This window comes from Salvelinus sp. IW2-2015, unplaced genomic scaffold, assembly GCF_002910315.2.
Source record: "Salvelinus sp. IW2-2015 unplaced genomic scaffold, ASM291031v2 Un_scaffold2003, whole genome shotgun sequence".
In the NCBI taxonomy this organism is placed as follows: domain Eukaryota; kingdom Metazoa; phylum Chordata; class Actinopteri; order Salmoniformes; family Salmonidae; genus Salvelinus; species Salvelinus sp. IW2-2015.
The window spans coordinates 144694-159803 of record NW_019943353.1 but is presented as its reverse complement, the minus strand read 5'-3'; the positions used below and the strand labels follow the sequence as shown (position 1 = coordinate 159803).

At 43.3% G+C, this 15110-nt stretch overlaps 1 long non-coding RNA gene across 1 annotated transcript; it reads left to right on the top strand.

Annotated features, from left to right (window-relative positions):
- The first annotated feature begins 3366 nt into the window (after positions 1 to 3366).
- LOC112072692 (uncharacterized) lies at positions 3367 to 14002 on the top strand. The gene is made up of 3 exons (XR_002894368.2): positions 3367 to 3577; positions 13451 to 13623; positions 13841 to 14002. It is a non-coding gene; the product is annotated as an uncharacterized lncRNA (long non-coding RNA).
- Positions 14003 to 15110: the final 1108 nt, after the last annotated feature.

Sequence of the window (15110 nt, the reverse complement as noted above, 5' to 3'; positions counted from 1 at the left end):
GATGRGGGTGATTTAAATGGCAAGTGARTGAARAACAAACTCYCYTTAAGACTGTATTGATCAGTTCACTGTTTCATTTGTGARCGATAAGACAATAGGTAGGGGCTGAATCCAACACAGGCAGGGCCAGGGAACATACTGGACTGYAAGTGTATCAAACCCTCTTTACRGAGGTATGGAGGAGAGAATAGCCCGGGACTAGATAACAGGKGAAGTAGCAGAGGACCGTTTCTATATGGCAGATGGTCTGAAATAAATACCTTGAAAGCTTATCRAACRTRATCCAAAACCTTCACCTARTTGTAGGATTGGAGGGAAAAGAGATGARGCCAGAATRCATGAAAGTGTATTGAGATCCACCCGTTGAATCTACAGAGGGTTTTATACAYAGCTTTACACTCCTGAGTCTGACATTCAGCCCAGTGCTAATYAAGACCACAGTGCAGACTGAGCCACTGGCACCTAACAGCTCTCCTTCTGCTGTAAACCAAGTGAACATGACTATCCCCTGTGTCATCACTATTCCCCTACAGGGTGATTGATGTGAAATACGCACATTTCATTTTCAGCCGCACAGTGAGACARGCTGCTCTTCTGACAGAGATGAACGGAGGACTGCATGATGAATTATAGCACTTTGATGTATCACGACAGGCCGATCTGAATAATACAAATGAACAATTAGCAAATMTGGTCTTAATTAGCTGTTTCCAGACATTACAAAGAGCTTGTACAATAATGTACATGAACATGTCTCATCTCTAATCTTTAGGTAGTTACATGAATATTACTGTGACTTAATTAGGGTTAATTGTATAATTTCCTTCCAGTTATCACTGATCATGGARGTCAAGTACAAAAGGAAAAGCTACACGTATCTTAATTAATTCTTAATTAATTCATCACCAAGCGTACCAAATAGAGGCTACATGACTTGGTGAAAACAAAATCTGGTCTCAATTGGTTGATCTATTCAAAATAGACTGAAACAGAAGGAGATACAGAAGGAGTACAGGAAACCGTTTGGGACCAGGGTTTGTTCTGGTCTGGTTGGCTGAGTTCAGGCCTTGTTAGGGTGTATTAGGTTGGAGACTAGGAGCTTGTTACACTTCATACTCCCACACRTCAACACCGGTGTTACTCACACCCTGTCTGTCTCGTAATTAAATTTCACCAAATTCAATTGACATCAGGAAAATTTAATTTGTCCAAACCTATTCCCCAAATAATAAGTTGATTAGAGTAGACTCTCTAAAAATATCAATGGTAGGCCTAAACTTATGTAAACAATGCAATTTTAGGTTTAGGACAAGGTACAAATCGATGGAAGAACAATGAATTAGCAAATGAAGGAAGGCATCCTAATGCCTTACATAATGCAGGTACAGAAATAGCGTTTGGATTATACCAACATAACAGACAGGATCATTGGATTGACAGTGAATGGTTTCTAACTTCACATGAAGTAAACCCATGTTTTTATTTGAAAACCTCTCATGGTGAAATGTGTCTACATACAGTAATGTGCTTAACCGTTATCGTGGAAGCATTCTGTTTATTTGTCAAATTGTGTTGCGAAGATTAATTCTTTAATTGAATGATGAAAGGCGTAAACACAAACACAATATGTGAACATACAGTGGTGAATGAGGTGAGTTTCCCCCTACTACTGTAAAGCTCTTGGAGTACCTCAGTTGGTAGAATAGTGCTATATAAATCCAATCAATTATTCTGAAATGAAATGTATAGTAGTACATACTTAACAAGATCAGAGGATCACCTCAGATTTGTCAATTTGGGAAAAATAAAGAAGGATCAAAAGTTGACACATGTAAACGTCGGGGAAGCACAGTTCTGTATCAAATGAAATCTGTGTGTAAAGAGAAATCAGGCCCTCAGCCAGAGAGCTGGCAGTAAATATCAGCCGTATAAATGATCATGTGAATACATGGGGCTCATAAGCTCATAAATCAGACTCCTCCTCTGCAAAGTAATGTAGTTCACAGCTGACATGGGGAAGGCACAAATCATAAATACTGTGTGGCATATTAATATTACATCAAAAGTCAAGAGGATTGTGTTATTACATACTCACGCTGAAGCTATGGTCCCTGGAGCCAGATCCCGGACTTCCAGCTCTCTGGGGAGAGAAAGCGTTAAATGGTTTGGCTACTACATTGTATTGTATCATGGTTAACACTTGTCAATCATTGCTCAGTAGATAATGCTATCAGAAATGTTAGTGTGTGTACATTCACTATATATACAAACGTATGTGGACGCACCTTCAAATTAGTTGATTTGGTTATTTCAGCCACACCCGCTGCTGACAGGTGTATAATCCAGCACACAGCCATGCAATCTCCATAGACAAACATTGGCAGTAAAATGGCCTTACTGAAGAGCTCAGTGACTTTCAACGTGGCATGGTCATAGGATGCCACCTTTACAAGAAGTCAGTTCGTCAAATTTCTCCCCTGCTAGAGCTGCCCCGGTCAACTGTAAGTGCTGATATGGGGAAGTGGAAACATCTAGGAGCAACAATGGCTCAGCCGCGAAGTGGTAGGAGATTGACAAAAGGTTGACAAAAAAGATGGAGCGAAAGTCAGAGAAAGAGGGAGAGAAAGGGAAATAAAGAGTCAGGGGAGAGAGAGAGAAAGAGCGATACAGAGAGAGACCAGAGAATGTGTTAGGGAGCCAGAGACTGTGAATGTGGGGGCTAATGGTAGTGGGGGGTGGTGGAGACGGAGGGGGGTAACTGAGGTTGCAAGGCAATTTCTCTTTGTTATCAAGTGAAATGACTCTGCAAATATGACAATAAATCATGTCGGAAATCAATCTGAGAGGAGGCGACTGCGAGCCACTGATAATGCATCAATCAATATTTAATGTTTGGGCCTTAATTAATCCACAGACGCCAAGCATTCTTTAAGTGACAAAGAGGAGAGAGGAAAAACGAGCAGAGAGTGCTTTAGCATAGAACAGCTCTTATATCAAACAGGGGACATTGAACTGAGAGGCCTCGTCAGTCGATTCCCTTTTTTGTGGTTTATTAGTCTTCCCTACGTAATTTACAGAACCAAGATGAGCATAAGACACGRTGTGTGGCATGGGATCTATCAAAATCATGCATTGTGAGACTGGTGATGAAAAAGATACTYAACTGAATGTGCWAATWTACAATAATTAAAAAAGACTAKAATMAAGTAAAARCTTCCTCTATACATCCTACACMGACATAGTCWAATTATTTACAAGTGGCATCACAGTAATTCCATTTGAAATGTTTTAAAACTATCAGCTAATTCTCTATTCTGTACCAAGCCGTGTGAATGTACATTTAGAACAGTCTCCATTTCCAGGTTGTGAGAACACTGAGACCCTCCCTAATYCATCAGCTGCCCCTGCCTCCATACCTGTGCACCGATGACACCTCCATGTTTGATCCATGCGAGMTGAATGCAAGGCCTCTCTCACAGTCGCACAGAAGAMCCAAGCCTGAACGCTGCAACTGCAGAGRCGTAATGGAGGCCATGCTTACCCTGAGCCCTCTGATCACACAGACAACGTCCCACAGGTACTAATTACTGCATCCACAATGCAGATACAGTAGCACAAAGAAATAACACAGGGGACGGCTGACATTTGGATACCTGCAGTGAGATTCAGACGGATAATTGGACCACAATCTCCCACAGAGAGGGAMTGTTTAAAGGAGCTGATGGATAAAATGGTCTCTGGATTATTATAGAAACAGTTGAACTAGGCCAGGTCACCAGAAACATCCCCTCAGTGGAGTTACAGACCAAGTTAGAGAAGCTGTAGAGAAACACAGCAGTAGTACTTCAAGTTACTAAAGACTCCTTAATAAAGAATCACTTAAAGAGCTTCTTGAGATGTGGATAATGTGTTGAGGGCTTGGGTATTGTTGACTGAACATATTGATAGCAGCATTTTATCTGTTGTGTTATTGTCCTCAGATTTACAGCTCTTCTTTCATCTTCAAAGAGACATTTATCTTACCTTTATTTAACTACACAAGTCAGTTAAGAACAAATTCTTATTTTCAATGACAACCTAGGAACAGTGGGTTAACTGCRTTGTTCAGGTGCAGAACGACAGATTTTTACCTTGTCAGCTTGGGGATTTGATCTTGCAACCTTTTGGTTACTAGTCCAATGCTCTAACCACTAGGCTACCTGCTGCCCACTCAATACATCTGGAGCAAGCTTGAAATATGCTCACATCAACAACAAAAAATGCAACACACTTCTTGCGTTAAATTGTAAACCTTTTTGAAAAAACTTTGTCTGAATGTAAAGCTTCATTTTCACATTTCACCACAAACCTGAATACAGGTCAAACACAACTATCTCAAACAAAGGAAAACATTTCTTTACTCAGTGACATTTTTGTCACCTCAAAAATACAGTAGCTTTCTATTCCTGATGCCTATCTCAGATACTGAAAATGCTCTGAGGCACTAKCAGAAATAGCTTGGCAAGTTCACTATTAAGCCAGAGGGTAGCCCCAACACATTTCACATCAATATTACATGTACATCCTCAACATTTCAAAAACCAGAGAGAATAACAAACATAATATTCCACTGAAATGAATGACAGTTCTTATGCCATTTCCTGCTGGTGGTGTGTCTGATTGCAATAACCTCCATGGGTGATGTAACGAGACTGTATAGGATACTTCCTCCCTGCTGAACTGTAACATAAAATGTATTCTACATTTGCTTGGCTGTGTAAGCACACATACACACTGACACCTTATTCACATACAATGTACAGAACATACAGTACACATGACATGACATACGACACAGTTCATACACTTGACATAGGGCTACATATGACGCCACATGCTGATAGGGAGCCACATGAACCATATTTACAGAACGTCACACGTACTAAAAACTAGAAATCCGGAGACAGTCCATGCAGCCATCCCTTTTCTGGTCCCCTGCTACTCTAATGCACAATGGCTCGCTGTACTGGAGGAGSTATGCAGTTGCCAATAGCACATATCCAATTGGTCATGCTCATTAAAAGCGAGAGGGCTAAAACAAGCAGGACTGAAAGTGAGTTGTTGGGCAGACAGAGGAGCCATTTGGTGATTTATTGGGATGTGCTGCTGCGWAARYCAAAGTGAGAAATGGAATAAGCCAAAGTGTGAAGCAGCAACACTGAGCTGCAGACAGACAGAGRTAAGWRGTAAATACCAMYAGGTTAAATAAGACATCYGCCCAAATGGCAGTAAAGTGTCTTAATTCCCCCAGACATATGTGAACATGTGTAACTATATCATCAAATCCCCAAATGCCATGGGCGGACATGTTCCCCGCCATGCAGGCTGTGTCTGGGTGATGTAAGAGTAGCCTCCTGTCAGGACCTATCAGAGCAGAATACATGAACATGTCTGGGGAGAAGACAGGCTCATATGAACTGACTGACTGGAGAGATACTGTACTTCCTACTGAAGTGTACTATAGGATGGACAATGGTGGTGTCTAAAATATGAAAAAAGCTTAAAGAGTTATTATATAAATATGTAATATTAATTATTAATAACACATTTTGAAACATACTTTGATGAAACAAATAAATATGATTTTAGGAAACTAAGAAATATACTTTGGGGAAAATAAGAAATACTCTTTTAGGGAAGTTAGAAATACACTTTGGGGAAACTAAGAAATATGATTTGTGGCATCTAACAGCAAGTAAAAGACAACGGTTTTACCATGAATACATAAACACCAAACAAAGAAGTATCACTCCACTGATGCCCTTCTAAATGGACTTCTCAAAGTCTCTCGTGACTCTCCCCTCCCTCCAACCTCCTCCTTGGCCCTAGAGTAGACCACTCTCCCCGACTGCCCCCACCCTCCTCCCAGTGCCATCTTTAGTGTTTATTACAGGTGACCTGCATCTTCAGTCAGAGGCTAAGTGGTGGCAGGCTGGAGGCTGGAAACGGGCCTGACACACAGATTGAATGAATCTCCTGACGTGGCTAATCTCATCCACAAGATGCCTTTAATGCAGCTGTCTGCCACTAGAGGTGGATTCAAATTCTATTTGAAATGTAAAATACTTTATCTGAGTTTAATTAAGCTTACCTAATGCAATGGGACCAATGGAATATCCACAAAGATGACTACTTAGCACTCCAGACAGGCTCAATCGAACATTTTAAGTATTTGAAAGAAAACAAATACTATTTMAACCCAGGCATGGTGTCGGAAGCCTCTAATGTAAGCTCTCAAAGCATCTCTGTTCCCTGATGAGGACCACTGCCACAAGATGCCAAGAGACAAAGGGGTCCAGAGGGGCACCTGCCATTCCATTCCTGCCTCATAAAAAAACGGGCCGAAAAAACCCAGGCAAAGAGGGGATCCATCTCCTATGTCCCCGACCGACGAACGAAGGAAGGCTTTCCAGCTGGAAAGATGATGTCACCTCTTTTATCATCCCTTTGATTAATTCCTCTGTCAATTTGAGACCCAAATTTGTTGCTGTGGTTTTTAGAATGCATCCAAGCAATATACAAGCTGATTGCATATAAAGTCATAGGCTCGGGTAATGGAAATGGGGTGGGGGGGGGGTGGGACGGTGGAGGGTGGAGGGGTCTGGGTCAAGGAACTTTAGGAATGTAGTGTTGTTCTGTCCTTTTGTGTAACCATGCTCCTGTGCCAGGGTGGGGGCTTTCTCTCTAGTCCACGCTGATTTTGTAAACACTCGCGCTAATACCTCGGCCAGGGCCCTAATTCTGTTGTTTTCTCCCTACTAAAGAAAATTTGTATTTCTTGGGAGATGTCTTGAAGCAGATGGATGGATGGAAAATGTGGGGATAGATTTAATCTCACTAAGGCTCATGCTCAGATTGGACCCACAGATTAGGATTGCAGCCAAGTATTTTCAATAATTATTCTCTGGTTGAATTAAACATATCCTCTTAACACYAAAACATACGCTRGCCATGCATGTCTGACTGATGGAACATCTGTAAGGATCACTGCTGTTATTGAGTGGAGAACATGTATCCACACCATGTGCCATAGGCTTTAGTTTTATCCATTTGCAGTAGAAATGTACAGATTTTATATATAATTTTGATTAATTATAAATGTAAATATAATGTACAAATATGTATATGAAGTTATTATATTGTATAAACAGCAGAAATCAGACTTTTTATTAAACAATCACATACACTGAGCATGTTGGCAAGCAACATCCATTTGAACACTGACTATCTCCCATGACACAGGGGACAGCATAATCGCACAACAGCATCATTTGAAACAGCATCAATTGATTGAATTCACCCAGAGTCCGACCTGTGTCCCTTCCTCCCCCTTGTCGCCTGAACAATGACCTGGAAACTTATCTCTCTGCTCACCTGCTCCTCTGATTGTCCTGTATCAAATGCATTTTATTTTTCTTCCCTCAGAGACAATCAAACAATTGGGCTTGTTTGCTAATTGATGGCAAAGTGGCGGGAGCATTCATTTTAGAGATCCATCTATTTGTTGGTATGGAGCCATGGATAAAGACAGCTCATTGAATTATACACTTCTCCCCTGCCTGGCCCAGGGACCATTGTTCTTTTATCACTCCCCATTTTCATAAATATCAGGTGGTAACCTTCCAGCCAGCCCAGTGTGGCCCACCCCAGATGACACCATGTAAAACAGTTACCTGCCGGCCTCTCCTGCTGATMTTATCTGGGGGATGTTGACAATGAAAGCAGCTGCTCTGTAGACTACCTTGGGCCAGGCCCCCTCTGTATCCTCTTCTGCTACCTCCTTCCACCTCTCCTCTCGTTCCCTGAGCGGTGGAGGTGGTGGGGTGGTGGGGTGGGGTCACTCGGTCTCCTTTCCCAGATCTTATCAGGCCAGTGGAGGACCTGCTCCCCTCTAATCACTGGCCTCTCTGGAAATGACACAGTGTAATACAGTCATTCAGGCTGTTCCATGTGTATGTGAGCATGTTTGACTGCGTATACAACCGCTCGTGCTTGCGTGTGTGTGCATGTGTGTATGGTTTAATAAAGGGAAAAAAGCCCAGAGCTGCAGCAGCGGAAGCAGACAAAAAAAAGATATGTTTTAGAAGTCATTAAGACGGACTCAGCAAAGAGCCTGCTGTGGACTTGATTTAACACGCCAGGCCAGTAAGTCAGTGGTGGGTGTAAATAATGTATTKATTTTTAAAGAGATTTTTTTCTCCTTACAAAGATAAAAAACAACATCTCCATCTGGTCAAGTGTYAACTGGGACAGAGCTAGATTAAAGAATGTTCTGTTATCTTATGTGTGGCTCCACTGGCTTAATGTCCTCAGAATCAATGCCCTTCCAACAAGTGGTTCATTAAAACAGAATGGCAATGTTTAATTCTGTGTATTACAAAAATGTACTGGCACTCATTCCAGACCTGCCAGTGGTGCTATAGACTAGAGGAATTAAAAACAAGACAGAAATCAAAGCACAAGCAGGGAGATTCTTCTAATTACTATATTGTAAAGAAACAAATATGATCGATCTAAAAAAAGTGTTGGCAATATATCATATACACTGAYCGTAGGAAACATTAAAAACACTGCTATTTCCATGACATAGACTGACCAGATGAATCCAGCTGAAAGCTATYATCCCTTATTGATGTCACCTGTTAAATCAAAGAAAGGGAGGAGAAAGGTTAAAGAAGGATTTTTAAGCCTTGAGACAATTGAGACATGGATTGTGTTTGTGCAATTCAGATGGTGAATAGGCAAGACAAAATAATGAATTACCTTTCCATGGCGTATGGTAGTAGGTGCCAGGCATACCCGTTTGTGTAAAGAACTGCAACACTCAACAGCTTCCAGTGTGTACCACCCAAAGGACATCCAGCCAACTTCACCCAACTGTGGGTGTCACGCCCTGATCTGTTTCACCTGTCTTTGTGCTTGTCTCCACCCCCCTCCAGGTGTCGCCCATCTTCCCCAGTATCCCCTGTGTATTTATACCTGTGTTCTCTTTTTGTCTGTTGCCAGTTCGTTTTGTTCGTAGAATTTACCAGCGGTTTTCCCCTTGCGCCTGTCTTGTCTAAGTTCCTGTTTTCTAGTTTTTCCCAGCTTTGACCCTTCTGCTTGCCCTGAGCCTGCCTGCCATCCTGTACCTTTGCCCCACTACTCTGGATTACTGACTTCGGCCTGACCTGAATCTGTTCCTGCCTGCCTAACGTCCTGTACCTTTGCTCCTGTTGTTGTAATAAACATTGTTACTTCGACACAGTCTGCATCTGGGTCTTACCTTAAACGTGATAGTACGAACTGGCCATGACTGACCCACCACACTCGAACCAGATACGCAATGCCCTCGTCTCCCAAGAAGCCATCATTGGAAGGCATGAGGAGTTGCTTCGTGGTCTGATAGAAGGGTTCCAGGCCGTGGCCGAATGTCACGACCAAACATCGGACACATTGCGAGAGCAATTCCGTGGGTTGTCTACTAGGCAGCCTACCCCAAAGGTAACCTCCCAGCACCTCAGTAACCCGGCTGGTAGCAGTGCCGTCACCCCGGGTTTCCCGGGAACACGGCTTACCTCCCCCGGAGCGCTTCGATGGAGAGTCGGGCACCTGACGGGCGTTTCTCGCTCAGTGTTCCCTCGTCATGGAGCTGCAGCCTTCCTCCTTCCCCTCGGACCACTCTAAGATAGCGTACCTCATCCCGCTGATGTCCGGGAGGGCCCTCACCTGGCCCACGGACGTTTGGGAACAACAGTCGGCCGTATGCTTCTGGCTGGAGGGATTCGTGGCGGAGGTGAAAAAGTTTGAGGCTCCGTTGTCTGGGGGGGAGGCTGCCCGGAAGTTACTCCAGCTTTGGCAGGACTCCCTCAGTGTGGCAGACTATGTGGTGGATTTACGCACACTGGCAGTGGAGGGTGCCTGGAACCCGGAAGCGCTGTTCGTCACGTTCCTGCATGGATTATTGGAGGAAGTAAAGGACGAGCTTGCAGCCTTGGAACTACTGACGGATTACGACTCACTCATCGCTTTAACCATTCGGATCGATGGTCGGCTACGGCAACGTAGGAGGGAGAAGAGGTCTGATTGCGGTCCCAATCGCTCACTCAAGGATCCCACTTTGCATCTGATGAACTCCAGAAGTCCCCGGCGTCTACGTCCCTGAGAGGATCCGAGCTTACCCGAGTTCCTCCAAGAACCTCCGAAACTGCCGATTCACCTCTTCCCGAGCCGATGCAGCTCAGCAAGGCTAGGCTGTCTCCAGCCGAACGCGTGTGCATACTTGACTCCCAGAGTTGTCTGTATTGCGGTACTGCCAGTCATTATGTGTCTACCTGTCCCTTCAAGAGACCTAGTTCGTCTGTTGGAGTGAGTACTCTGGTGGATCTTAAAGAGAATCTTTCTTCTCCACTTACTCGCGCCGCCTCTCCATGCTATCTTGCTGTGGGGGGCGACCAGTCCAAGTCTCTCCAAGTACTCACCGACTCAGGGGCCGATGTGAGTCTTATGGCCGTTACCCTGGCGTCCGAGCTGGGCATCCCCACTCAACCCCTCTCCTTCCCATTGATGTTAGCTTCTTTGGGGTAGGGGGCAGTATTTTCACGTCCAGATGAAAAGCATGCCCAGAGTAAACAGCCTGCTACAAAGCCATAAAAGCTAGAATATGCATATTATTACACTATTAAACTCTGAAGTTTCTAAAACTGTTTGAATGATGTCTGTGAGTATAACAGAACTCATATGGCAGGCAAAAATCTGAGAAAAAATCCAACCAGGAAGTGGGAAATCTGAGGTTGATCGATTTTCAACTCAGCTCCTATTGAAGATACAGTGGGATATTGGTAATGTTGCACTTCCTAAGGCTTCCACTAGATATCAAGAGTCTTTAGAACCTTGTTTGATGCTTCTACTGTGAGGTGGGGCCGAATGAGAGGGGAATGAGTAAGGTCTACCATGACCTGAACATGCGCTGACCATGCGCGTTCATGTGAGAGCGAGCTCTGTTCCATCACACTTCTGAAGACAAAYGAATTCTCCGGTTGGACCATTATTGAAGATTTATGTTAAAAACATCCTAAAGATTGATTCAATACTTCGTTTGTCATGTTTTTACGGACTGTAATATAACTTTTTTAACTTTTCGTCCATACTTTCCGCTGGACTTGACCGCGCTTCGTGAGTTTGGAAAGTGTACTGAACGATAGAACAACAAGGAGGAATTTGGACATAAATGATGGACATTATCGAACAAAACAAACATTTATTGTGGAACTGGGTTTCCTGGGAGTGCATTCTGAGGAAGATCATCAAAGGTAAGTGAATGTTTATAATGTTATTTCTGACTTCTGTTGACTGCACAATATGGCGGATATATTTTGTCTTGATTGGGCTCTGAGCGCAGACCTCAGATTATTGCATGGTGTGCTTTTTCCGTAAAGCTTTTTTGAAATCTGACACAGCTGTTGCATTAACTTCTTGTGGATAGGGGGCAGCATTTTCACGTTTGGATGAAAAGCGTGCCCAGAGTAAACTGCCTCCTACTCAGTCCCAGATGCTAAAATATGAATATAATTATTAGTATTGGATAGAAAACACTCTGAGGTTTCTAAAACCGTTTGAATCATGTCTGTGACTATAACAGAACTTATTTCGCAGGCAAAACCCTGACGACAAACCATTCAGATTTGTTTTTTGAGGTCACTCTCTTTTCAATGGGTTTTCATTGGGAATCCAGATTTCTAAGGGACCTTCCTGCAGTTCCTATGGCTTCCACGGGATGTCAACAGTCTTTAGAAATTGGTTGAGGTTTTTCCTTTGAGAAATTAAGAAGTAGCCATGTTCAGAATGAGGCTCCAGTGAAGTGTACTGTTAGGTAGAGGCGCGTGACCTGAAAGCATGCTACACATTGTTTTCCTCCGGTATTGAACACAGATCATCCGGTCTTCAATTTTATCGATTATTTACGTTAACTTCTCTAGGGTAGGGGGCAGCATTCGGAATTTTGGATGAAAAGCATGCCCAAATTAAACTGCCRGCTTCTCGTGCCCATAAGATATGATATGCATATAACTGGTAGATTTGGATAGAAAATACTCAAGAGTTTCCAAAACTGTTAAAATAGTGTCTGTGAGTATAACAGAACTGATTTGGCAGGCGAAAACCTGAGAAAAATCCATTCGGGAAGTATTCTTTTCTTTTGGTTTTGTAGTTTTCTATTCAATGCCATTACAGTATCCATTGACTTAGGACTCAAATTGCAGTTCCTATGCCTTCCACTAGATGTCAACAGTCTTTAGAAATTGTTTCAGGCTTGTATTCTGAAAAATTAGGAAGTAAGAGCAGTCTGAATGAGTGGACCCTAAAGTGTCACAGAGCTTTTTCATGCGCYCGACCGAGAGAGTGCCTTTCTTGTTTACCTTTTATATTGACGACATTATTGTCCGGTTGAAATATTATCGATTATTTAGGCTAAAAACAACCTGAGGATTGAATATAAACATCGTTTGACATGTTTCTATGAACTTTACGGATACAATTTGGATTTTTTGTCTGCCTGTTTTGACTGCGTTTGAGCCTGTGGATTACTGAAGAAAATGCGCGAACAAAACAGAGGTTTTTGGATATAAAGAGACTTTATCGAACAAAAGGAACATTTATTGAGTAAATTAATGTCTGCTGAGTGCAACCATATGAAGATCATCAAAGGTAAGGGATTAATTTTATCTCTATTTCTGACTTGTGTAACTCTTCTCCTTGGCTGGTTACTGTTTGTAATGATTTGTCTGCTGGGCTATGTTCTCAAATAATCGTAAGGTATGCTTTCACCGTAAAACATTTTTTAAATCTGACATCGTGGTTGGATTCACAATAAGTTAATCTTTAAACCTATGTAAAATATGTTTTTTTTCCTGAATTTTTATAATGAGTATTTCCGTATTTGAATTTGGCGCCCAGCAGTTTCACTGGCTGTTGAAGAGGTGGGACGCTAACGTCTCACCATGGTACTCTGCCGTCAGCCCAGCAGAGTACCAGGATCCTGTGGTATTGGGATTCTCTTGGCTCCAGCGACACAATCCCTCGATTGACTGGGCTACTGGTGCCATCGTGGGCTGGAGCCCATCCTACCTCACTCATTGCCTGCCCCGGGATGTCTTTCTGGGAGCCTGGAAATTGCCCCGGACCTCTCCGTCAGCCCAGCAGAGTACCAGGACCTTCCGCAGCACCGACCGGTATCCAAGAAGGTCAAGCCAGATGCTCTGGCATGCCGCTATAGCCCCGGGGCTACACCCCCGGAAGCCGAGACCTTTCTCCCCCGCTCCAAGATCATTAGCCCCTCTGCTGTTCGTCCTCTGTTMCCCCGTACCCTCCGTATACTTCCTACCTTTCCTGTGTATTAAACCATGTCTTACAGCCCTTTGTCTCCTGCTTCCAGGCCCACTCCTCTCCCCCGTCTCATCTACGGCTAACTGGCGTACATGGTGAGGCGTCTCCTGAAGGTTCGACCTCTGGGCAGGGGATTCCAGTACCTGGTTGAACGGGAGGGTTATGGCCCAGAGGAGAGGTGCTGGGTCTCCGAATTCCACCGGTGGCACCCCGCTCAGCCAGGTAGGACGCAAGGTGGCGGGGGGTACTGTCACGCCCTGACTGTTTCACCTGTCTTTGTGCTGGTCTCCACCCCCCTCCAGGTGTCGCCCATCTTCCCCATTATCCCCTGTGTATTTATACCTGTGTCCTCTGTTTGTCTGTTGCCAGTTTGTTTTGTTCGTAGAACCTACCAGCGTTTTCCCATTGCTCCTGTCTTGTCTAAGTTCCTGTTTTCTAGTTTTTCCCAGCTTTGACCCTTCTGCCTGCCCTGACCCTGAGCCTGCCTGCCGTCCTGCCGTCCTGCACCTTTGCCCCACTACTCTGGATTACTGACTTCGGCCTGCCCTGAGCCTGCCTGCTGTCCTGTACCTTTGCCCTTGTTGTTGTAATAAACATTGTTACTTCGACACAGTCTGCATCTGGGTCTTACCTTAAACGTGACAGTGGGAAAAATTGGAGTCAACATGGGCCAGCATTGTAGAATCAACTCAATATTAGGAATATGTTCTTAATGTTTTGTACACTCAGTGTATATCCCAATACATACAGTATTTTTTTCTAAGGAATAAAGGATTTCACTTAGATGAAAATAGATAATTGTATCAAGTTAAAACCATTGTTAAAGGCTATGCAGTACTATGAATTCTGCATTCTGATACGTTTTGCTGTATGGCCAATATTCAAACGTTTGTAGAAAAGTGAAGTTTGGTCTTTGGACAAAATAGATGTGGACTAACCTGAAGAGCTAAAGCTAACCCAAACAGTGGGTTAAACCACCTCAGAATTATAATTTACACCAGTAAAACCAGTAACCAGACCCACATTAAGGAGAGGTTAATCTAAAGTTCCATGTATAATACTTGTATCTTTTATCAATGTTTATTATGAGAATTTCTGTAAATTGATGTGGCTCTCTGCAAAATCACCGGATGTTTTGGAGGCAAAACATTACTGAACATAATGTGCCAATGTAAACAGAGATTTTTGGATATAAATATGAACTTTATCGAACAAAACATACATGTATTGTGTAACATGAAGTCCTATGAGTGTCATCTGATGAAGATCATCAAAGGTTAGTTATTCATTTTATCTGTATTTCTCATCATTTCATACAATCGTGTCCAATCTGCTATCGTTCCATCTCCTGAGTGACCTAGTTATGTGATATAGGATGCATCCCAAATGGCACCCCATTATCCTACACAGTGCACTACTTTTGAACAAGCTCTATGTAGTGCACTATATAGGCAATAGGTGCCATTTGGAATGCGACAATGGAGTGTATATATAGTGTTGGCCTCATATAACGCTTTGAGGTGTTCAGTTGGACAACAGCCCCCCACACACTTTCCCCCCATCTCTCTGTCCCCGTGTTCCTGCATGTCGCTTGAAGATGAGGGGGTAGGCTGAAGGATAATGGATGGAGGGAGCAAAAGCATGGAGGAAGGAGGAGGGAGGAGGAGGGGTAGACAATTTGTTTACAGTTTTCTCACAGCTCCGGCCTG